The following is a 25,012-nucleotide window of genomic DNA, read 5'->3' on the forward strand; positions in this document are numbered from 1 at the left end:
GAAAAGGGCATAGGGCACACACACACACACACACGTCTACACAGGTTTGTGCATGCCAAACAGAGGCGAGGCACTTACACACACACAAACACACACACTCAGCTACAGTAACACAAGTCAAATGTCTGAGAAGGGGCAACAGAGAGCTTAACAAGAGTTCACTCCCTGCCCAGGACGAGCACACATACACACTCTGCACATAGCTGCCAGTGGAGTGAAGTCAGAGGATTCCTGTGTACTCTGTGAGTTCACTGCTGTCGTCTTCTCGTCTCGTCATCTCTGCGTCCCTGCAGTTGTCCCCGTGTGAAGCAGCTGAGTGTCCTCTCCAACATGAGACACGCGCCGCGCCTCAGGCTGCTGTACAGCTGACACACACACACACACACACACAGACACGTGTACATTCACTGTGTCGGACAGACATCAATTCCGTTCGGGTAATTACTCCCCGGAGTTGGGCTCTGGTTTTGCTTTGGGCTTTCTGAGGAACTGGAAAGCAATTTGTTTGTGTTTATTAGCAGTTGTAGCGCGGAGAATGACAAAAGAAAATTGCAAAGTTGAAAAAGTTGTGATTGTCTGTCTGTTGAGAACAAGTCTGACAACAAACATCTGTGGAAATGTTTTGGCTGTTTATGGCCTGAAGATGAAGACGGCGTGTTGCAGTGACTCGACAGACTGGAACTGCTGCTCCTGGAAACTGTGAATGGTTCATTATAGAGACAAGATCATTAACAGAATCACTATTTTCATAATCAATTAATGGTTTTAATGTTCCTTCCTTTCTCTCTTTATCCATAGTTAAAAACAGATTATCTTTAGTTATTGTCAGACAAAATAAGACATCAGAAGATGTTCTGCTGGGCTGAAATTTCATTCACTAATGAATTTCTCGAGAAAAGAATCTTTAATTGGAGCCCTGTGACTTCCTGCTGTTAGTAAAACACATTTCTACTCCTGAGTCGAATGTTGTAGTCTTACTTTATTACAACTATTTAATTAAACTTCCAGACTCGACACAGGGCTTCTGAAAGCTCATACTGAGGAAGGGAACCTGTTGATGTAACAGCCTGATGAATGAATCATGCAGCAACATTAAGTGTGTTCAAACTGTGTTGCTGTGTGTGCATGTTGGTTCATGTGAGTCATGTGCAGTGTGTTAAAAAGTGAGGCCATGTGGTCCTGACCAAGCGTCTGTAGATGAGCCACTGATGGTCTGAATGTCATTTATAGCCTGCACTAGGGTTGTGCCATACCGTATCATTCACGGTTAAACCTGTATATTTTTTTTTTATGAGTAAAAAAAATGCATATCATGATATTGGCAACATCCTACTTCTTGACGTAGTGACGTAAGGGTTTCCCATTAATTACCTAGACTGTGGCGGCCCGCCAGAGTCTCATGCGATGCGCTAACATCACATTTAAAGCTACTGAAAGTCTATGTACACTATTCATAATATAAAGTTATTTTGTGTTGTGTCTCTGTCTGTATGTGAGGTGTTTGCTCACATTTAGCTCTCAAAGTGGAAGAGATTGATGCATTGTATTTAAAAATATATACATTTTTCTCTTGGGGGGGGGGGGGGGGGCGAAGCCCTAGATGGTTATTTTTTTATTGTTTGCTAATAATCAAGAGTCAGGAGTATTTTTTTTTGTATTTGGCAACTGTTGAGATTTGTACTTTACACTACATTTTAGATTTATGATTGATTTATATTTTGTTGAACATTTTTATTCATATATACAGAGTAGAGAATCATATTCTCTATTGATTTTTCAGTATTTTTTAATATCGTCAAGAATATCTTAATCGCAAAAATACATATACTGAAATATTGTGATAATCTTTTAGGGCCATATCGCACACCCCTAGCCTGCACTTCTTTATTTTACTTCAGGCTGCAAACCTCTGCTGTCCATGTTAAGTTCACACAATAAAACATGTATGTGAGATGCTACTATCTCATGAATAATAAACATATTTATTTAGTTTTTCCTGTCAGGAAGCTACAGTCAGTAATAATTATTACCAGTTATTATGACCTAAAATAGCACACAATTAAAAACAGAAACTGCACTTGCTAAGTCTGGAAAGCATAAATTAATTAAAGCAGTTATTGAGGGTTTTTAGTGGCTCCCTGTGGAGTCAGGATGTTAATAAACAGCAGAAACATGTCATTGTAAAGCCAGTTTATTTTTTCTTCTGCAGATTACCAGCTCCTTCATCTCCACATGTCTGATCCACAAAATTAATACAAGTTCAGATATTCCTTTATTGATCCCCATGGGGGAAAATCAGGTGTTGCAGCAGCACAAGTACAGAGTTAAAACAGATTCAGGTAAAAAAATAAATAAAATAGAATAATAAAAATGAAATAGATTAAAAATAGAATAATAAAAATGAAATAGAGTCAAACCTCAGATTCAGGAGGAACAATGCGGCTTCCGTCCTGGCCGTGGAACAACGGACCAGCTCTTTACCCTCGCGAGACTTCTGGAGGGGTCATGGGAGTTTGCTCCTCCAGTCTACATGTGTTTTGTGGACTTGGAGAAGGCCTACGACCGTGTCCCTCGGGGAGTCTTGTGGGGGGTACTGCGGGAGTATGGGGTACCGGGCTCGTTGCTACGAGCTATCCGGTCCCTATATAACCAAAGTGAGAGCTGTGTCCGCATACTCGGTACAACGTCAAACACGTTCCCAGTGGGTGTTGGACTCCACCAGGGTTGCCCCTTGTCTCCCATTCTGTTTGTGGTTTTCATGGACAGGATCTCAAGGCGCAGCCGGGGGGAGGAAGGGATTCGGTTTGGTGACCTAAGAATTGCATCTCTGCTTTTTGCAGATGATGTGGTTCTTTTGGCTTCGTCAGACCGGGACCTCCAGCACTCGTTGGGGCGGTTTGTAGCCGAGTGCGAATCGGTTGGGATGAGAGTCAGCCATGGTTCTCTGCCGGAAAACGGTGGACTGCCCCCTCTGGGTGGGGAGAGGTACTGCCTCAAGCGAAGGAGTTCAAGTATCTCAAGGTCTTTTTCACGAGTGAGGGTAGAACGGAGCGTGAGATGGACAGGTGGTTTGGTGCGGCGTCGGCAGTAATGCAGGCGTTGTACCGGACCGTCGTGGTGAAGAAGGAGCTGAGCTGGAAGGCAAAGTTCTCAATTTACCGATCCATCTATGTTCCAACCCTCACCTATGGTCATGAGCTTTGGGTAGTGACCGAAAGAGCAAGATCGCGGATACAAGCGGCTGAAATGAGTTTCCTCCGTAGGGTGGCTGGGCTCAGCCTTAGAGATAGGGTGAGGAGCTCAGACATCCGGAGGGAGCTCGGAGTAGGGCTGCTGCTCCCTTCGTTGAAAGGAGCCAATTGAGGTGGTTTGGGCATCTGGTAAGGATCCTCCCGGGCGCCTCCCTTTAGAGGGACTGCCCCGGGGTCCCCTAGTAGGAGCTGGACGTTGTGGCTGGGGAGAGGGACATCAGCCTGATTCCCCCGCGACCCGGCCCCTGATAGGCGGATGAGAATGGATGGTTTGATGGAAAAATGAAATGGAATAAAAAAATATATATATATAAAGTAGTATAAAATACACATACAAACAAACAAACAAACAATCAACCAAGACCAAACTTAACAACTAGTAGTGCAAACACGTTAAAGTGGCATTGAATTGGTGAACATATGTGCCGTGAGTGTAATGTCCAGCGTTTCAGTCCAGTGCAGATTTTAAATGTTATTGCGAGGTGGGGGAGGATGACAGATTGTGGTCCCCACTGCCATTATACAGTCTGATGGCAGTGGACACAAAGAAACATCCCATACATTTAAATGCTTTTGTGCCATTTTCAGTAAAAAGTATAAAGAGTAAAAAGTATAAAAACACTTTATTACACCATGAGACTCTCCCCATCACTGCTCTCCTCCCTCCCACTGTGCCTCGGCCCTCTGTGCTCTCAGACCTGCCTCCTGGGGGAAAAATACCACTTCAAGTGTTTGATGTGTGTGAGATGTGTGAAGTTTGGAGCGGGGCAAAATGCTTCAAAAGTGGACATAATGTTTGCTGCGTTTGAGGTAAATCAAAGAAGCCTTTGGAGAGCCTCTAACAGGCGAGCGCCGCTAACAGCCGCTCAGTACGCAGGATGCTGTTGTGACGTCAGTAATCGTCTGCTGACGGTCACATGGACGCTCCATATTTGAGCGTCCAACCAGGAGAGAGAGAGAGGGGGGAACATTTAGGGACATAGACTCTACAGTTTTAATCCAAGGAGGCTTAAATCTGGCATGGAGATTATATTCAATGAAGACTTGTTTGTTTGCGTTATATATTAGGCCTGTCACGATAATCAATATATTGACTTATCGTTCAATAAAAACAAATGCACACAATAGTTTTTCCTGAGTCGATAAATTGTCGTTTACATGCGTGTTTGTTCACATAAGTCATCAACATTCATTCATGCTGCTTCTTTCCCTCTCCTGTCAGCCAACTAGGGGGAGGTGTGGCACACACACACACACACACAGACGGTGTGGACAGCGTTGAAAAGTGGCAACACAACAAACCTCAAAGTCCATTTAAAACACAACCATCACATCCAATTCCTTCAGCTGGGAACAGAAAACATGTTGGGACATGGAGCGATCTCCACTAACTCACGTCCCAAAAATAAGAATATATACGTGACAGCACAAAATGGCGCACGCTCACAGATAGCGTTGCTCACTTTATAGTAAAAGAGATGCAGCCATTCAACACTGTGGAAAAAACAGAATTTAGAGAAATGCTGCAGACTTTTGATAGGCAGTACGAGTTACCTTAAAAAACACTTTTCCCAAACAGCCATTCCAGCATTTCAATGCCAATGTTCAAGATTCTTGAGAATTAAAAGTTAATCGCTCTTTAAAAGGATGTGCTTGTATTATTATGCTCTATTATCATTATATCAGCAGCATCAACAATGCTATTGTTTATTGTCATAGTTTCTGGGACTATATATTGTCCTAACAAAATTGTTTTCGTGACAGGCCTAGTTTATATAGATATATGTATTAAATGTGACTGTCTGACCGCTCTTGTTTCTCTTCCTGCAGGACTGATCCAGTGATGTCGCCTCGTCCACAGATCTGACCATCAGGCCGGTGAGTCAAACCTTCTGATACTTTGATTAATGAACCAGTCTGTCTCTCAGGCTGAGTTATCACCTGAGCTACACCACAAACATGCTCCTCATCCTCTGCACCCTAATGAAGAGCTAAGCATCAGACTGATGATGTGTGTTAGTGACAGCACAGAGCCGAGGGGGAAGGTCAAGAACCCTGAACCTGTCAGTCACATGTGGAGAGAAAACAAACGGCACTCGGCTCTGATTCACTCACACCGAACCAGAGAAACATTGACAGAGATCATTATCCACTAACCATTCCAAGTCCTTTTTTTTTTTTAGAATTGGTGGTTGTGGGCAGTGACTGTTTATGGGGGATAGAAGGTCAACAATAAATGCCACACAGAAAGATGTGAACCTGAAAATTAATTGGAGATGCAGCTTAGCACTGGGTGTCAAGTTGTTCTGATCAAAAATATCTAATTATACTTAATTCATATATTATTTATTTATTGAAACCTATTAGCGTGTATAGAGGGTCATGGCGTTGGCTTTCTGAAGTCCATTTCCATGTTGAATTATGTCCCGGAAGTTGTTTAAATTTACACATATTTGGTGCTCAATATTGCAATTTTATTCATATCTAGAAAGGATAAAAGTGGTCAGAAAACCCTTCAGAATATAACATCAATATACCAAGACCTTTGGAACAATATAGGAGAATCCATGCTGAGATTTGTGTTCAAAAACTTTGGTCATTTTGAAGATTTCTATATTTTCAGCAATTGGATGACGAGCACTTCTGTTCTTCAAACTGCTGAGAAACCCTCTTATTGTCAATAAACCTAAAGCTGCACATCCTCTGAATGCTCTAGGTCTTTAGTTTATGGTTATAGAGTTTCATTAGCTGTGATTATCCTAGAGGTGACAGCAGCTCATTTTATGTACTGAGGCCCAGACTCAAGAAATGCCCTCACTGCAGTGAACTGGCTACTACTGATGACTACCATGGCTGTATCTTTTAGTTTCACATAATATCTCGCCTAAACATTAAGCGGTTAATTGCAGTAACTAATCTGGTCTTCTTACATGAGAATCAGGGGTATTTTAAACAACTGATTCTGCTTCAAATGAAATGATTCAACACTGCCCGAATTGTGGAAATTTAAATTAATAATTCCATTGTGCACAGCGTGGAGAAGAAATCGAACAGTCAGAACACTTCCATACATTCAGATTTAACTAGGCCTGTCACGATAACACATTTTTTAAGGACGATTTATTTTCCCAGAAACTGAAATGAAAAGTATCGTTGTATCGATGTTGTTTTAGTTTTATAACGACATCAGAGCATAATAAGTACATCCTTTTCCACAATAATGAATTTTTAAATCTCAAGAATATTAAACATTGGAATTGAAATGTGGAAAAAAGTATTAAAATATCCTAGACAAATAAAACATGAATAAATAAACTACAATAATAAATAAATAAATAAACTTTCAGCCTCCGTTAACACAACATTGCAATGAGATAATCATTATGTATGAGATTATATTATATTTAAAATAACATATAAACAGCTGGAATGGCTACTTGGGAATTTTGTCTTGGCAATTCCTACTGCCTGTCAAATATTTGCAGCATTACTTTAAACACAACACCAAAAAAGCACAAAAAGTAGATATATTGAGTCCAGAAAATATATTGTGTCCATTTTTATATATCGAACGATAAGTGGATATAGTAATTATCGTGACAGGCCTAGATTTAACGTCTTGTGGCTTTGCTGGCAGGAGATCTGAACATCCTGAGTGATGTGAGCCTGAGCACACACAGATCTATGCAGTCACACAGCTTCACTCATGAAAAAGCTACTGAGAGAAACTCATGCTTTATTATTATTAGTATTTATGTTCCTTCAACGCTGCATTAATATTTAAACTTCCTGCAGAAGTTTTTGTGCTGTCGCACCATCTTTCCTCATAAACTTTCTGTGCAGATCATCAGTCTGGAATCCCACCCTGTTGACTTGCCTTTAAAGTGTTTCGCTTCAACTTTACTGCGCCAGAAAAACTTTAAATTGAGTGAACTCCACTTCAGCTGAGTTCAACATGCCTCCAGCGGCTGCAGCAGCAGCAGATCCTCTCACATGACTCCAGTGTTCTCCAAACATTTAGCCCAGAGAAACAGAAACACTGCACTGATTGTTGGAAGCTTTCGAATCTCTGTATTTAGTTCACACTGTTCTCTGCACAGCCCGCTTCTCTGAAGTCATGTGCAAACACATCTGTCACTTTACTGTGTGTGTGGTAACTATATGATCTGAGGACCAATTTGAGACTTTTGCCACTGAGCGCCCAGCACTCTGTTCAAACCGTTTCAGATGTTTTTATCCTGAAGACTGAACACTCAGCTGTCCTCGGCCTCCAGTTCACAGAGCTGCAGTTCAACACCTTCAGCCTTAATCGACACAGATAATAGTTAAATAAAAACAGCAACAAAACAGTTTGCAATGTCCATCCGTGCTACCTAAAAGCACTGAAGCCCTAATGGACTCAAACTGAACCTGTTGTTTTTTTACTTGATCTTTGCTTGTGTTGTGTTGACTCTCAAATCTACGTCGCTTTGGATGAAATCATCTTCTAAATGACTTTGTAGAATTGTAGAATTGTAGGTGAACCTGATCCTGATTGGGGATGTAGTCAAATATCATCCACAGTTTGTTTGTTTACAGATGAAGCTACAGAGCAGGACCAGGATGACCTGAAAACTTTACATAGTGAGGACTGGAAGAAGTTTTTAACAAAGATTGTGAGGACATTTTTGGGAAGTGAGAAAATTTTGGCTGGTCCTCATTTCTCCACAGACAGAACCCACAGACGGGTTCGGGGCTCAGCAAAGCATTCTGTAACAAATTGCTGTGGATTTACGGTGGATTTACAACAGTATCCTGCTATATTTTGTAATAATAGTAAAATACTGTTAAAAATTCATCCCTCCCATGTAAATTAACAGTTAAATCGGTCAATTAACAATAGGTAACTGTAATTTAACAGCATTAAACGGTATTATGCTGTTTGATAAATTACGATTAATGCCCTGTAATATAACCACAACACCCACCATTATTCTACGGTCATATACTGTAATCCAAAATATGATAATATACTGTTAAAATAAATTCTAGTACATGGACTGTAAAATAACAGTTAAATACTGGCATCCCTGCTGTCAGTATTTTACTGTTATTTTACAGTGAAATTCATTACAGTGTGTTTTTGGACCAAACAGTTCTAGGGACTCCCCAAGAGAAACGCTCTTTTTCTGTTTCCATTCCCAGTGTCAACAGGAACAATTAAGTGTTGAAAAACAAAACCACATATATTATCAGTAATGTCTGGACTTCACTGTTGCTCCATTTGTCCGTGTTTTCCAACTTTTTTTTCTGTTAGTAGCTGCAGTTTGTGGTGTGTCGCGTTGTCTCTTTACACAGCTGACAGGTTTTTTAAAATGCCTGTTGCCGTCGCTGCATTCACTGTGTTTGACCAATCACTGGAAGATGGTTCCCCTTCTGCTGGGAGAGCATCAACTCTGAACCAGGAGCTAAAAAGGTCCTCAGAACCGGTTCTAAGAACTTTGATTCCTAGTTCTTAAAGTGCAGACACAATAAAAAGGTTGATTCTTAGTAATATGAAAAAAATCCTCCAGTCCGAGAACGCCTAAAGATAGAGGTGTGTGTGTGTGTGTGTGTGTGTGTGTGTGTGTCTGTGTGTCTTTGTGTCTGTGTGTCTGTTTGTGTGTGTGTTTTTCTGCAGCTTTAATGGGGCATCTGTACTCACAGGTCTATCATTATTCTGGGACCAACCGCACCCACACAAACACACACACACACACACACACACACACACACACACACGCACACACACACACACACACACACACACACTCATAAAAACACAGGCAGTGTGTATCTCAGCTGTAATTACAGTGAGTAATGAAGCTTTCTTGCATTTTCCAGCAGAGGGAAGATGGATTGTTTTTAACTTGGCTTGTTTTAAAATGATATTTGAGAATTGTCTGAGACTACATATGCTGTTTAACTGTGTTTCAGCTCTGTTTGCTTTTACTCTCTGAGCCAAAATGTCCAGATCTGTCCCTCTCTCTTCATCCCTCTCTCTCTCCTTTTATCGCTGCCTGTATTTTAGCAGCTTTTTGAAGCGCCTGTCCTCCCTCTCTCTGCCCCGCTGCATCTTTCATCTCTGCTTTTATCTCTCGATATTCACTCCCTGTCCCTCTCTGTGTTTCCTTTAAATCAGCTCTGTCTTCTGCTCTTCCTCTCTCTCTTCCTCTTCCTCTTTTTCTCTCTGAGCTGCCAATTAGTGTGTAAGATGCAGAACCTCAGAAAGCCCCTCATGTCTTCATATAACAAAAAAGTGGAAGCAGCAATCAGAAGTATTTGGGTCATCACTCACTCAGGAATTGTTGTATTTTTCATCCTGGCTTTATTCTTGATGCCTAAATCTTGTTTTGCCAACAATTGTCAATCTTTTGCAGTTCAGGATATTAAGATAAACTGAGCTATAACTGTTAGACAAATACAGTCAGGATGGGAATTGTAAAGAATTCAGCAATTCCGATTCCAATATCGATACGATTCCTTATCGATTCTCATTGGGTGAGGAATTAAATAATACAAATGGGTTTGTTTGCATTAACTCTTTAATATCTTCAGCTTTAGACAGAAGATACAGAATATCCAGCATGCTCTAATAGGGTTGCTAAAATTGCGCGAGAGCTACTCAGTGTTGCCAATTTAGCGACTTTATCTCTATATTTAGACTATTCAGACCCTCTAGAGACTCTTTTTAAAAGCGACTAGCAACAAATTTTAGAGACTTTTGGAAACTTGTTCCTTCTTAACGAGTAGCAGGCATCGTCCCAAAGCACTCACAAGCGGCCCAGTCCTCCCGTAGCGGTCTCTCTCAGCTGCAGTCAGAGCAGGAGATGTTAACCCCTCAGCGGCCAGTCTACAAATGAGTCAAGCATGCATGTAATTGCCGCTGACTGGCTTACAGACGTAGGTCCGATAAGCAAAATCATCAAGGAGGCAGACAAACAATTCCTAGGAATCGAATTACTGGGAGCCAGTTCTCAAAAAGAACCAGTTCTCGATTCCCATCCCAAAGCAGGACAGTAAATGACAAAAGAAATCTGCCCTCCTCACGATAAACTTGTTCACTCTTGCAGTAAGAGGGACATCCTGCTGGGATTATCTGTTCAAAGACCAGTGCACTGTGCAACTTTTAGCTTAGCATCCGATAAGCCATGCATCCTAAATGAGACTTCGTCTTTTTTTTTTAAGCTGCTGTTTTCCCAGCCGCTGCATAAAACATATTCCTGACATTTTATTCATGTCTCCCTCTGCTGCACTGCTTTAATTCTGGAGCATCAGTTGGATTGTCAGTGTGGAGGTGTGGGGGCCAGCGGGTCAACTGAAGGAACAACGATATAATATGAGCTCATTTCCTGCTGCTGTTGCTACCGCGTAACCTGCGAGACCTAAACAGAGAGTGTGTGTGTGTGTGTGTCTTCCCAGATCCTCTGCATGTGTTACTGTCTCTTTGTTTCTGCCAGTTTATCAATCAAGGGAACAATTTAATTCTCCTTTTTATAGCCTCCAGAATGACTGGAGTCTGTCTGCTGGTCCTCTGCTGACTGAAACACTCCAACAACTTGTCGTGGCATTTAGAACAGACTCTCCTGGTCCCCAGAGGATGAATCTTACTAGCAGCACCATGATGTTGACATGTGTTTACCAGAGTGAGATATCTTAACAACTGTTGTGTGGATTACCAGTAAATGTTCTCCAGACTTTCACCGTCTCTGCAGGAGAACTTTCTGTAGCGACACTTTCGCTCATCATCTGTTAACTGGATCAGCACAATATTTCATACAGGCATTCATTGTTCAGCAGCAACTGGATGAATGAACACACATTTGTGATCCTCAAAACCATCAAAAAATCTGACACTCCCATCAACCTCAGCCATACCTTGTGTGAAGCCCAATTCGTAAAGTAAAGACATTTTAAATCAACATTTCAATTAGAGGTGTGAATCAGCGTATCAACCCCATGATACTATTTTGTCCTGATACTTGAGTCATGATATGATATTGTGATTTTTTATTGTGATACAATATCTTGAGATTTAACTGTTTAACTGCATTTTGTGTCCACAAAATTAAATTCAATCAAGAATTGTTTTTTCAAATAAAAGAAAATTCTCAGTTCTGAATTGGAAGGCAGCCATGTGTGTAAAGAGGAGACATGTTGGAACCAGAGAGCCTGTTTATATTGAGATAGCATGATGTCAGAGGTCACATGACTGTTTTGAAAATCACAATGAAACATAACAAAATAGCTCAACTTTGCATCGTTATTTCGACAACTTCCCGACACCATATTGTGATGCACATGGTGCCTGTAGATTCCTTACATCTTCTAGTTTCATATGATACCAGGAAAAAACTAAAAGTGAGCCTGCTACGGCAAAATGTTGGGCTGTTGGTATGCAAAATATGGATACTTGGCGGCCATGAATTGATATAATATTGCTGTCTCGATTTTTTTCTCCACCTCTAACTCCGATCAACCTCAGCCGCACTTTATATGAAGCTTAGTTTGTAAAGTTACAATATTTTAAATCAACAAATTAAATGCTGTGCAGCGTTTTTTCTCCACTATTCATTCTGTTTAAACCTGGTATTGGTGTGCAGCTTCAGATAAACATTTGGCATCACTAGAATGAACAGTATGACACTATTTGTGGAGTTTTGTATTGTTTCTGACTCGTGTGATGATGCGAGGCCATTGCCAGCTCTGGTGGTTCAGTTTGTGAAGCTGCAGCGCCTGGGGGTCTGATCCAGGATCAGCCCAGCTCCACTCCGGATCGCCAAACTTTCTCTTGCTGGACAGACTCGCCCCGCTGCGAGGGTTTACTTCGGTTTGTGCCGGTTGGTTTCGAGTTGCTGCAGCTGCTGACTGGGGGGTCGTCTCCAGAGCTGTTGTCTGCCGCCACCCGACCACTCCTTCATCAGCAGGGAGGAGGAGGCAGGACGCCCGCCTGGCGTGCCGGCTCGCCAATTCTTGTCTCATTTGTGGTTTGATAAACAGAGAGAGAGAGAGCAGGGAGGGGCTGAGAGGATCAATGTGCTGCTCTACAGTGAAATAAGATTTTCTTCTTTTTAAATGGCAAAGAAAAGGAAAATACATACAGTCATGGAAACAATTCTTAGACCATCTTTTTTCTTCCATTTCTTGTTCATTTTAATGCCTGGTACAACTAAAGGTACATTTTTTGACAAATATTATGATAACAATAAAAAATAGCTGATATAAGTTATGATTTGAGCTTGAGCTTAGTTGTACCAGGCATTAAAATGAACAATAAGTTGAAGAAAACAAGGGTGGTCTAATCATTTTTTCCATGACTGTATATGCAATCACATTCATTCAAATTTAGAAAAAAATGACTGTAGAGTTAAAGGCTAATTATCATGCTAACATGCAAAAATGGTAAACATTTTAACTGTTGAACAGCATGTTTGCATTCTGGTATAATAGATGTCAGTTTCACTGTCTATCGTTTTAGGCTTTTGATCAAAGTCTTCCCCTGTTTTCTCACTCAGGTGAAGGAAAGAAAAGGAAAATTAGCATTGTGTTGTTTTGCCTGACTAAAGAGAGAGTAGCTGGTCTACAAGCAATTTGCCTGACAAGTAACGGCCCACACCCCGATCTCTGTTCACTCCTCGATTCACCGATGCAAAGAAGTGAAAAAAAAAGTGTGCTCCACTTATGCCGTTTGTTAGCCGTGAGCTAACATTAGCTAACAACTGAAATTGTTTTAATCACAAAAAGCCACTATTGCTTCCTGTCGCTAAACACATGCAGCTTTCAAAATAAGGGCACAGTGTGTTAACAGAATCCACCACAGAAATTACAAGAAGTGTGTCAAAATAAGATGCCTTAAATAAAACATACAAGAACCTTTATTCTTCTTTACAATAATTAATTAAAATATGCAATGCAAAGATCAGTGTATGATGGAATAGTGGCATTAGAATGTGTGAGAGGCACCAAATTTGGACTTTTCTGAAAATAAATTCTCCAGGGGGAATGCCCCCAGACCCCCTAGCCAGCTGTTATTCAACACTGTCTAGTTGCTCCATGCCCTAGTGGATGTGTGATGTGTGGTGTGAAAAATGTTATGTGAGGTGTTTGCTCACATTTAGCTCTCAAAGTGCATGAGATTGATGCATTGTACTTAAAAATGTACAACATTTTCTGTACTCACACATCCAGTGAGGTAATAGTGTTTTTCTGCTCACCATAAGGCTTCAGCATGCTGTTGCTCCTCCGTTCATCAGGTGAAATGCTCGAGTCGCTGCAGGAGGAAAATCACTTCACACATGTTATTTTCTTTCATTGCTTCTCCAAATCTGAAGTGTGAGTCAGATCCTGTGGATGTTTTATGCTCGCTGGAAGGATTGTGCTGATGTGGAGAGGAGGTTTTATGAGCTCCTTGTTGAACTGCTGCATCCGCACCGCCGCTGGTTGGAAGCTTTACTGACCGTCAGTCGGCCTGTAAAAAGCCTCCGCAGACTCTCTGATATTAGCCTGATAATGGATTGATGCAACAGAAAAACATGTCTGATAGAGTCCAGCATGCAGCGTGATTTAAGCCTCTGTTGTATAGATTATTTACAGTCAGTTTGATATCGATGCATCAAAGGTTTTAACCTGAATCAGATCAGCATATGAAGGCTGCAAGTCTTTCTGTTAGTTTGTTTTTATTAAAGAAAGAAAAAGAGCTCCTCATGTCCAAGAACAACAAGAGAGAAGAAGACTTTTAAAGCTTATTTTTGTCATTTTTCCTCCAGTTTAAATTATGCTTATTATTAATATTTCCTGCTTTGTGTTGCTTTCATTGGATTTGATTGTAGTCGGATAATTAAATAAGCATTAGTCAGCACTTAACAGGCCGTCTTCATCTGCCCATTGAATGTGCAGCTATATTAAAGTCTGTTTTGACTAGTGCCCTCTACAGGCAGTAGTAATTATGAACGAGTCTGCCTCGGTGGAAGTGACATTACAGAGTTCATGTGAGAGAGATATGAGGAAGATAAGATGAGATAGAACTTTATTAATCCTGAAGGAAATTCTGGTTCCAGATTGCTCCAAAGTTTCCAAAACAGTTACAGAAACAATCACAATAGAGGATAAAGTAAGATAACAATGAATCAAATAGGTAACAATAACAATACAAGATTACAATAATAACAGCAAAATTTAATAACAAAAGCACATCAATAAGTTGAAAATATAAAAATGAGGAAAATAAGTATGAAAAGTAACAATAACAATTATATAAATTAAAATTGTATTTTAAGTAAAGTCATTCCAGCATTTATTTTACTTTTTAAACTTTCATCAATAAAATTTAACCAAAACATTTTTAGTTCTAATCTGAGAGAAGTACTTTTGTTGCCTAAACCTAAAGAAATGGCGGCTTTCTTTTTTTAGGAGCCCAAAGTGAAATAAAGTGAAAAACAGTGATCAGCCATTGAACAGACAGATAAACCTACTAGAAGGTGGAGCAGTCAGATGAATGGTGCTGCAGCCTGCAGACCAAGTTACAAGTCCAGTTAAGATTTGTGTCTGTGTTTATACGTGTAAAAATAAATTAATCCTAATAATTGCATTGTTTCATATGCTGTGACTTCTCTCATCCATGTAAAGTCAGTACAATACATATATATATAGAGAGAGAGAGATTCTGTTAACACAATTGAAAAAAAAATGTGCTCTTATTTTGAAAGCTGCATGTGTTTATCAAGGGAAGTAATAGTAGCAGTACAGTTGTAGTAGTAGTAGTAGTAGTAGTAGTAGTAGTAGTAGTTGTGTGTGTGTGTGTGTGTTTATAAAATACACAATAAATAATCAAACACAATCAAAGCAAAAACAGAGAAAATTGAAAAAAAAACCCTACACTACTCCATCATAAATAGACCAGCAGTTATTTTAGAGTGCAGAGTTGCTTCTGCAGCCATGTTGCATGTTGTTTATTGTCCGCCTGTCTCTGACCTTTGTGTTCAGGACGTCCAGGACACTGTCCATGGTCTGTTCACTGTCAGGCTCTCAGACTTTATCACTGCTTCTGTTTTTTCTTAGAGCAGCGTTTTGTGTTTTCTGTTTGTTCCTGAATTAGACTTGTGACTCAGCAGCTGAACACAAATTCTTTTTCTATATAAATGATTTAAAGCATCAGTGATCAAGCCAACAGTATCAAATGCTAAAAACCTCAAACAATAACTGAATCTCCTTCAGACATGCAGCATAAGATAGCAAGAGAAATCACTGAAACATTTTAAGATGTCATGTGATTAATGGGTGTGCAGCCAATCGGCTTAATGGATCCAGTTATCAGTGGTTGTGTCAGGATCTCAGCAGGATAATAATGACTGCTCTGGTTTTGTGGAGCATCTAATTCAATAAAGAGTCCATTACTTCCTGCCTATTAGTCCGCAGAAGCCTCTGCTTCTGACCTCCCAGTGTCTCTCTCTGTGTGTTGGTCTGTCACTCTTTACTCCCTCTAAAGTAAGTCACTTTATTGGTGTTAGTGTTGATTAAAAAAAAAAAAAAACATTTATATAAACCCAAAATCAAAAAGCTACTAGTCCTAAAAATACATGTTAAACAAAAACTGTCTTCTACAAAAACTGATCCATGTGTCTGTACAGAAGCTTAAAATGACACATATTTAAACGTGTAATCAGTGGCGCCCTCTAGTGGCCACGGAAATTATAAAGGATACAGTATAAAGTATAAAGAAGAAAAAAAGGTCCAAGCAGGGAGGGAGTGAGTGTTGTTACATGGGTCAAACAATCCCCAGACTGACCGAGGAGGCCAGAGTTCATCTCCCTGTGAAACAAAAAATTAGTGTTGTTATTATTATCTTCCGTTTGTAGCTATATGATTTCCAGGTCATGCTTTGCATCCTTTTTACATATCTACCTCACTCCCAGTCAGGGTTAGGAGAGAGGTGTGTCCACCAGAAGAGATTTGCTGATATTGTTTACCCCGTGGTATCTGTCCCACGCGCTCTTGTGATCTCCAGCTGTCTGAAGTTACTTGATTTGTGTCAGGAGGATAAAAGTGAAGTAATTAATACAAAGCAGTCCGGAGGCATCCTGTTAACTATAAAACCTGTAACACTAAGGTTACTAAGGTTGTTCATTCTGTCAGAGTTTAAGTTTCACATCTTTGAGCCTTTTGTTTGTAGTGAAAATGTTTTGTTCGTAGCCTCTAGAATAATCAAATGGGATGAAATATAGTATATTACTTTAAACCATTTCTTTTTGCAATGTACGGCTGGGCGATATGGACCAAAAGTCATATCCCAATATATTTAGGTGGAATAACAATATAACAATATTCAATATATATCCCAATATTTTTATCGCAAAGTGAGAGCAAATGTGACATGTCACAGGTAGTTTTATTGAAACCGTTTATTTAAGTGAACATAACAACAGGAGTACCCTTTTTTAAACTCAGTGCTCCATAAAGTGACGTTTGAATAAAAAAATATATTAAATAAAAATAGCTTATTAAATAAATTAGGCCAATCTTTTTCTGAAATAAATATATTTATATGAGAAAAGAATAACGAACATTATAAAATAACTAAATATGATAAACCCTAGTAAGGGCAGCATTTATATATAAAGAAAGAAAAAAACATTGAACTATATCGATATATGCTATATGCTCTAATTCCATATCGCATTAAAAAATATATCGCTTTTTTTTTCATATCGATTCATCGCCAAGCCCTACTGTAAACTTGGGTTGTAATAGAAGATTTTGGCCATATCACCCACTCCTACTTCTGGTAGATAGGTCCATTTCTTACTTACTTTTTAACTTTAACTCTTCTGCACCGAACCATGTATTTTTTCCCCAACCTTCAGCAAGTTTTTTGTTGCCAAAGCTTTACTAAACCACAGCTGTTTCACAACGTTAACAAAGAGTTTTAAAACAGCTACATTTATGTTTGTTATGAGGACATGTTGGTTTTCTGCCACTGGTATTAGGTCATATTTGACTGTGTCTCCATGTTTCTTGTCTCTCTACGCTGTTCACTCTCCAATAAACAATCTCTCTTAAACATCAGATAAACTGTGAAAGTGTTAGAATAGAGAATATTTCTTCTTCTTCTTCTTGTGTTTTCACCTTCATTAACCTACATCCTCTTCCTCTCTTTGATGTTTCTTGTATTTCCCTGAATGCCTTTTGAATCACATTGAGTCCATGTGGAGAGTCGCTGCAGTAATAACAGGATCAGTCAGTTCACAGTTTCTCCCCGATTCTACAGTCGACTTGTATTTATGTCTTAATACGTCTCGGGGCTGCGTCACATGGAGCCCGCTGAGGCTGCTGCTGAATAAATAAAGTGCTCTGTGTTTTAATCTGTGGTGAGTCTGCTGCTGTGTGTCGGTGAGAGGAGGATTCCCCGGGGGAGGGGAGGGGAGGGAGGAGAGGTAAAGATGCAGCGTGAGGGGAGAGCTGCATGCAGACGCTCAGAACACAACTGCAAGTTGGTTTTTGTAGTTCAGCTGCTGATTGGCTGCTCACCAACAGTCAGCAGTCTGCGACATGCAGCTTAAAGATAAAATAACATACCTGAAATAAATTAGGAATCTCTCCTCAACCACATTATATGCAAATATCTGTTATCGTTGTTGTGTTACCGTTATAGCCAGAATCCAGTGGACAATGATGCGACTGAGTGTCTTTCTCTACACTTTGGCTACAACTGAAACCGTATATTTAATAAAATTGACTAAAATATAACATTTCTGATGTGTTACTATAGTCTTGAAACAAAAATCTTCCAGAAAGCAATAAAAAGTGTCATTATTCATCTCTGATGGAACTGCTTCATGCAGATTTCCTGACAATACTTCTTACAAACATAATCTATACACCATTTAATTTGTCTCTTTTAAAGATTTCAAATTATGTCAGAATCATTCCTTGGTTATAGCATTCTTCTTTCTTATATTTTGAAAAGAACATGGAGTCAGTTTTGCTGTAAAAGGTGAATTTTGAATGCTTTGTTTTTCCAGAAATATCAGACTGTGTGTATCTGCGACAGCTACATATGTGTTCAATGTCTTTTAAAAGCAATGAATTTTGCTGAATATTTTTATTACAACTATTTATAACTACTTATATTTTTCACAAGGTTTATAATTGTACCACTTTGTTGTTAAAATACTTTGTAATGACACAAAATACAGTTTGTTTCCAGCACCACAGTAACACATTCATATATTGTATGCACATTGATTTTTCATAATTATGCAATGCATCTATTGATTTACCCTTTAACACCAATAGCAAAATGCACAGATATGATGCAAACATATGTATAATATCACCGTCTGTCATAAATCAGTACTAAATGTCCATAACTGTCTCTGTATTAGAGAGACTAGTGCAGTGCCCATAGGAAATATGTATTCGTATAGTGGGAGATTAAGTAGATTTTTCAATTATGGCCAAATGAGGTTGTGTGTGAAAGTGGGATGTACAATGAGGTGGAATACTCTTGCGTAGTGTTAATATATAAAGTGTATATTGGGTAATACATGGATGTACATTGAGATATAAAGAGACACAGAAATAGTTATTTTAAGAAAAAGAAACTTAGTCATTCAACATGGTTAGACATATATACAGACACAGATATAGGAGGGAATAAGTTTACATGCAGCACAAACAGATTGATGTGAATGACAGAATTTGCACATTACATGCAGACCACTGCAACGTCTGCAACTCTATCACACACTTACTTTTCATAAGGTATGCACACCATCCAGCACATACACATTGAATATTCATATTCGTTGGAAACTATTTTAATATTATTGGAAAATTGAACCTTGTAGTGCACTTTAAAACTCCTAAAGATAGGTAGGCTAAATAGACTTATAGATGAGATGAGTCAGGCGGGGAAATCCAGAGTGGATTGTGTTACTGACCAGTTGTAGGCCTATCACACAATGAGGCGGAGCTCCCCTAAAAGGCATCCGATCGGAAACAGTGCAATGCTGCAAAACGTCCTACGAAAATAATGATATTTTGAAAAATGAATTCAAAAATCTTCAAAATCGAGGATACACACCTTCGTTCCATGCGCAAGCCACATACGAAATCTGAGGTCAGTCTGACTAACGGTCAGCGGGATATGCCCTAGACACACACACACACACACACACACACACACACACACACACAGACACTTCTCGCTTTTATAGATGGATGGTCTCATTCTCAGGCTGAAACAAAACATGCCACTGTTTTCCAGTAAAAGTATTTTTCTTACATTATCTGTAGACAAACTGGGCTAAAAGCCACTTTCATATTAAAGTACTTAGGTGTTTCTCAGTCAGCCTCCTCTCTCTCTCTCTCTCTGTTTGTCACGGTACGTTCATGTCGGCCCCGCCCTCCTCTCCTCTCTTCTCCTCCCAGCAGCCTCATAACCACACTGAAACAGATGATATCACTCAGAGAGGAGAGAAGGGGCTCTCAGGTTGAAAGCAACTCTCTTGCAGCAGACAGGGAGCGCTTGTTTTTAACACACAGAGAGAAGGTGGAGTCTGGCTAATCACTTGTGTAATTACATTTATCTGACAACAAGAGTTCAAGAAGCAACAGGAGGAAACAGTCTCTGCTGCACACAAATCTACTTGTTTCTGTTATCTGTGAAATCAGCTCAGAACACTGTGAACTGTACATGACACAGAGATCTGTAAATGTGGTGGTCGTCCCGGAAAAGAAGATAAAATTAATATATCTAATGCATAAAATGTATGATGAACACATCGTACAGACAGAAGGAGAAGATGAGCTTCAGTCGCTGCAGATTTAATATCCAGATGGATCATATCCTGCTGAAATACTTTTCCCCCTCATGTTTCAGATTTAACTATAGAAATATTACCACATCTGTTATTTATTCTTAACATGAATATGCTCATGCACGTATCCACTGCAGCCCCCTGTGCTTATAACATGTTCTCATGCATCTAAAGCTCACTTTAAATGTTATTTTTAACCTTTTTAAGTTTTTAAAATTTGAAACAAACATTGTGGCAGTCAGGGAAAGCAAAGGAAGTAGAAAAGTAAGAGTTGTGATCACTGGAGGTCAACTTGAAAGTATAAAAAAATAATTATTGTGCACTCTGACTCGATATTTATTTTATTTGATAACTTTTCCACTCACAGGCCTTCTTCAAGAAATGAAACATTATCAGATAAAAACTCACAAAAGCTAATACTGCAGCTGTCAGAAGAAAACTGTTTCAAACTTTTATTTCGTAAAAAGTGAGGATTTTTAATTCATTATCCCAAACCATTACCCAGAACTTGAATCCTCCAGGGCTGTTACCCTCTACCCAACCTCTACCTCTTCCCAACATGTAGCCCTTCAAAATAACAAGACTCTACTTGAATATTTCTTTTAAATGACTTCAAACCTTCAGAATAGTTTGAGTACATTTCATAACATATCTTCTTAAAAAGAGAAGAAAGTTCAGTTTGAATTAATAAAACTTTGAAGGACTTTAACTATCTCACTAATATGAAAATATTCATTGGACGATAATAAAATCAAGGTGTTTTGGTCCTGCGACCTTCTCTCAGACCCTCATCCTGTCTGAAGCTGAAGCATCGTGATTTATACACACGGCAGGAGAATAAATATTTTGGTGTCATGAAATGAGAGATGGCTGCAGCCTCGTCATCTCTCACAGCAAATATCACTCACACACACACACACACACACACACACACTCACACTCTGAGCCAAACCAGGAGTAGTCGAGGCTAATTTAAGCAGTAAGCTCTTCTATAAAAACCAGATCCTTGGTTGTCTGCTGCGTCTCCACTGTTTTGTTGGCGAGGAGACTTCTGGTGAAGTGCTAGTTAGCCTGTGTGTGTGTGTGTGTGTGTGTGTGTGCTTGTACTTCCTACATAGTGAGGACCACAACACGTTTTTAACCAACAGAGTGAGGACATTTTTGCAAAGTGAGGACATTTCGGCCGGTCCTCACTTCTTTAAAGGCTTTTTTGAGATTTCAGACTTTGTTTTAAAAGTTGAGGTTACATGATTATGATAATCTACTGAAATTGTATTGTGTGGTTAAAAAACGAACTAAAATTATAGTGAAAATGTCCTTCGTTTTCATCTTTGTCAACTTTTTTCATACATAATGAAGATGGATAAGGCAAAGGAAATAAAGGCAAAATTTACTGTGACCAGCCAACAAATACCCCATTACAAAAAACTAAACTAATAAAAACTAAACTAAAACTAAAGCATTTCAAAAAAATAAATACTAAACTAAAACTAGCAAACTCACTCTGAAAACGAATTAAAACTAACTGAATTTGAAAACAAAAATTCTCAACCCAATTAAAACTAAAACTAATGAAAAATCCCAAACTATTATAACCTTACTAGAGAATTCACTATTACAATGAGGGTCCTCACAAAGAAAGAAGTACAAGAATGTGTGTGCGTGTGTGTGTGTGTGTGTGTGAGCTCACACATTGTGCATTAAACACTGAAGGCTGCAGGTATTCGACTCAATAAAAATTGTAATAAAACAAATAAACATTATTAACATGTAAAGTGTGTTTACCGCTGCGGTGTGCATGAATCATTGCAGTTTATTTTTTTTATCAGATTGTCTCTCTGTCTCTCTCTGCCTTTTGTGTTTCTGCAGGTTTGGCAGTGGCTGCTCTGTAGTTGTTTACACCACATGGAGAACTGACAATGACTAATATGGAGACAAACCTAAATATAGTCTGAAATTAAGATGAATGTCTCTTTCCCCCTATAATTGAGACCCTGCAGATTTGCTCAATTTTCCCAAATGTAATGTTGGTGTCAGGTATGGTTACTGTTGGGAGGACTTCTTAAAGCACAAGAATCATGACAGAAACCCAGTTTTAAAAATGCATTCAGTCCCTAGGATAGTTAAACCTCCTCAGTACCTCCATCAGACACTGGGGAACAGAGAGAACAGAGAGTTCTCATTCTATCAAAAATTGAGCATTTAGTATGAATAAAAAACAAGAATTTCTGACCACAGAAATCAGAAAATGGTGTCCAGGAACAGAGAAAGTCCGTAAGCAGATATTGTTGCATTATCTGCTTGGTGGTGATGCTTTTTCTATGAAATACAAACATGTCGAGCAGCTGGGACACGACAAAGATGTTCATGTAGCTAATATGCTATTACTGTCGTAATGTGTCAAGGCAAGTCAAATTTTATTTCTGTATTCCATTTACAGACGGCTGAGACGCACCAAAGTGCTTTACATAAAAGTGCATAAAATGCAATAAAATGCAGGATTGACAGAGGTGAAGGAAACAAAATGGGTTAAAAGACATTGCCTGCAAGAGTTAAAATAAAGCAAAAGAAGAATGGATAATTTAAAGGAAACAAAGGGTCTCTTCTCCATCTTGTTGAACATTACTCACAAGGTCTAAGAAGTAGTGATCGACTGATACAGGTTTTTTTAAGGCAGATGCCGATAGCTCAGGTGAGTCCGCATATTTGATGTGTTTTTCTTTTTTCCGGTATCAGCAGCAGCTCACCAGTGAATGACCGAGCCTTGCCTGGTGCCTCAGTGAAATGGGCTAATTGTTCAGCGAACGCAAGCATGTATCAGCCGATGCCGATACAAGTTAAAAATGCAAATATCGGCCCGATATATCGGCTGGCCAATATATCGGTCTACCTCTACTAAGAAGACAAGCTCAGTGTCTCTCTGCAGCCTTTTATTTCGCTCACCAATAACTAAAAGTCAGTGCAAAATACTTGTTCAACATCCTCTTGACTTTCTCTCCTCGGCCGTCATGTCTGTTGCTGCTGAACCTGTTGGCCACTAACCCAGCTCCGGTTCAGGTACAACACCATGCATGAAAGCCTCTTCATGTGGTCTAAAGTACAGATGTATAAAGAGAACTGATCCAGTGTTGGAGGCGTGGCTCTGTTAGTTCCTATAAAAGCTGCTCAGTGGAGCGAGAAGCCACAAAAGTTCTTCCTTCGTGTGAAGAAATCATCTTCTGATCTTCTGCACCTCTTCTGCATCTATTGTTCCTTTGAAATCGATTTCATTTGTCGGCTCTTCTAGACTTTCCAAATGTACGGACCGAGTAGATGAAACTCTGACAGTGAAACGAGTCATTTCGCCGGTTGTGACATTATGATTTACAGACGTTTCTTTACTGAGTGAAGTCTGTGGGATTCTGTGATTCCTCTGTTTCACCTGTCAGTCTTCCAGGGGGGTTGGTCCAAAGCTTCTGTGCTTTTGGCTGCAAGTAAGCTATGTTCACACTGCAGGCCTTGATGCTAAAGTCAGCGTTTTTGCTCAGATCTGATTTTTTCCTTTGACTGTTCACATTATTTTTTTAAAGGCCTTTATCAGACTCCAGTGTGAACTCATGGAGTGAGTTGATGAGCAGGAGATGAGCGGATAAACGGGTCGACAGGAAGGAGTTAAAATGGTCACTTAAGCAGTAAATGTGTTTGTTATAAGTTAATAAAGCCGGCAGCTTCTCAGGACCAGGTGGAGCTCCCGTGTGTTGCTTTCTATGTGTTGTTAAAAGTGAAGAGGTTAACCCTGAAAGGAAAACTCATCTCCCCTGGGCTTTCTGACCATAGTCGGGGAGCTAGAGTAAAGTTCGATGAAATATGACATGAGCGTTCAGACTGAGGTCGCATTGGAAAACATCAGATAGGTATCTGATTTAGGACCACATGTGAAAGTGGCCTGAAAATCAGATATGAGTCACATAGGAGAAAAAAAATTGGATTTGGGTCACATTTGCCTGCAGTGTGAACGTAGCCTTAGTTACGACCTGTAGCCTAGAGGTGCGACAAAGTTGTAACAAAGGATTTTCACTGTTAAAAAATATTTCTGTGGGTGAAAATCTGCAAGGTCAGACTTCTGTCCAAATAATGTTTCTCCCTTCATGATTGTCCTGCAGCAGTGTGAAAGCTTTTATAAAAACCCCACAAAATCAGTTCTTCTGAATTTCTCTGCAGATTTTTGAGATAAAAATCAAATCCATGCTTGGTGTGACACAGCTTCAACAATGTAAAATAAGAAAAACCTGAACACATTCAGCCAGTTTGTTTGGAACAAAGTTTTTCTCCCTTCTGAACAATCAGTAAACAGATTAAATGTGTTTGATTACTAACAAACAGTCGGAGACACCTGAAACAACAGTGAAGTCGTGACTCAGTGTGTCTGCAGGACAACGTGATGATGAGAAGTCATTAAAGATCACCTTCCTCCACGATTGTTATTATTCTATGAGTCGATACCAGAAGTGATCCAAAGGTCTGACCCGTCTCAGCAGCTGATCTGCATATCCTGTGATGGTATTCAAATATTCCCTGGTCGGCACAGAGCGACATTTGAATAGAGTGAGAGTCTCATTCAGCCTCAGAGACAGAACATCTCTTTCTCTTTGTGTATCAGAACACCCACATCTTTATGTGGATTATAACATAAAAAATGAACAAATGTAAAAGAAATAACGCATAAATATTTTACTGTGTTCACCTGCTTCACCGTCCTCATGCTGTTGTTCAGTTTCAACGTGCTGAGCTGCAGCCGGAGGCTTCTCTCCACTAGCAGAGCATCCAGTCTCTGGGCTCTCTGTCTAATTTATATGTGTCTCTGCATTAGTGTTTTTAATTCCATGTGTCCTTACAGTATATATGCATTACTGTGTTTAAGCATATATTATAGTGTACAAGTTATAC

At 39.5% G+C, this 25,012-nt stretch overlaps 1 protein-coding gene across 1 annotated transcript in view; it reads left to right on the forward strand.

Annotated features, from left to right (window-relative positions):
- pcbp4 (poly(rC) binding protein 4) overlaps window positions 1-25,012 on the forward strand; it is a 185,081-nt gene that overhangs the window by 53,800 nt on the left and 106,269 nt on the right. Inside the window, exon 2 of the mRNA XM_059328417.1 lies at window positions 5,082-5,129. The gene's annotated coding sequence lies outside the window, so the exon portion shown is untranslated. The remainder of the gene's footprint in view (window positions 1-5,081; window positions 5,130-25,012) is intronic.

The sequence above is a fragment of the Centropristis striata genome, chromosome 3 (assembly GCF_030273125.1).
Source record: "Centropristis striata isolate RG_2023a ecotype Rhode Island chromosome 3, C.striata_1.0, whole genome shotgun sequence".
Lineage (NCBI taxonomy): Eukaryota > Metazoa > Chordata > Actinopteri > Perciformes > Serranidae > Centropristis > Centropristis striata.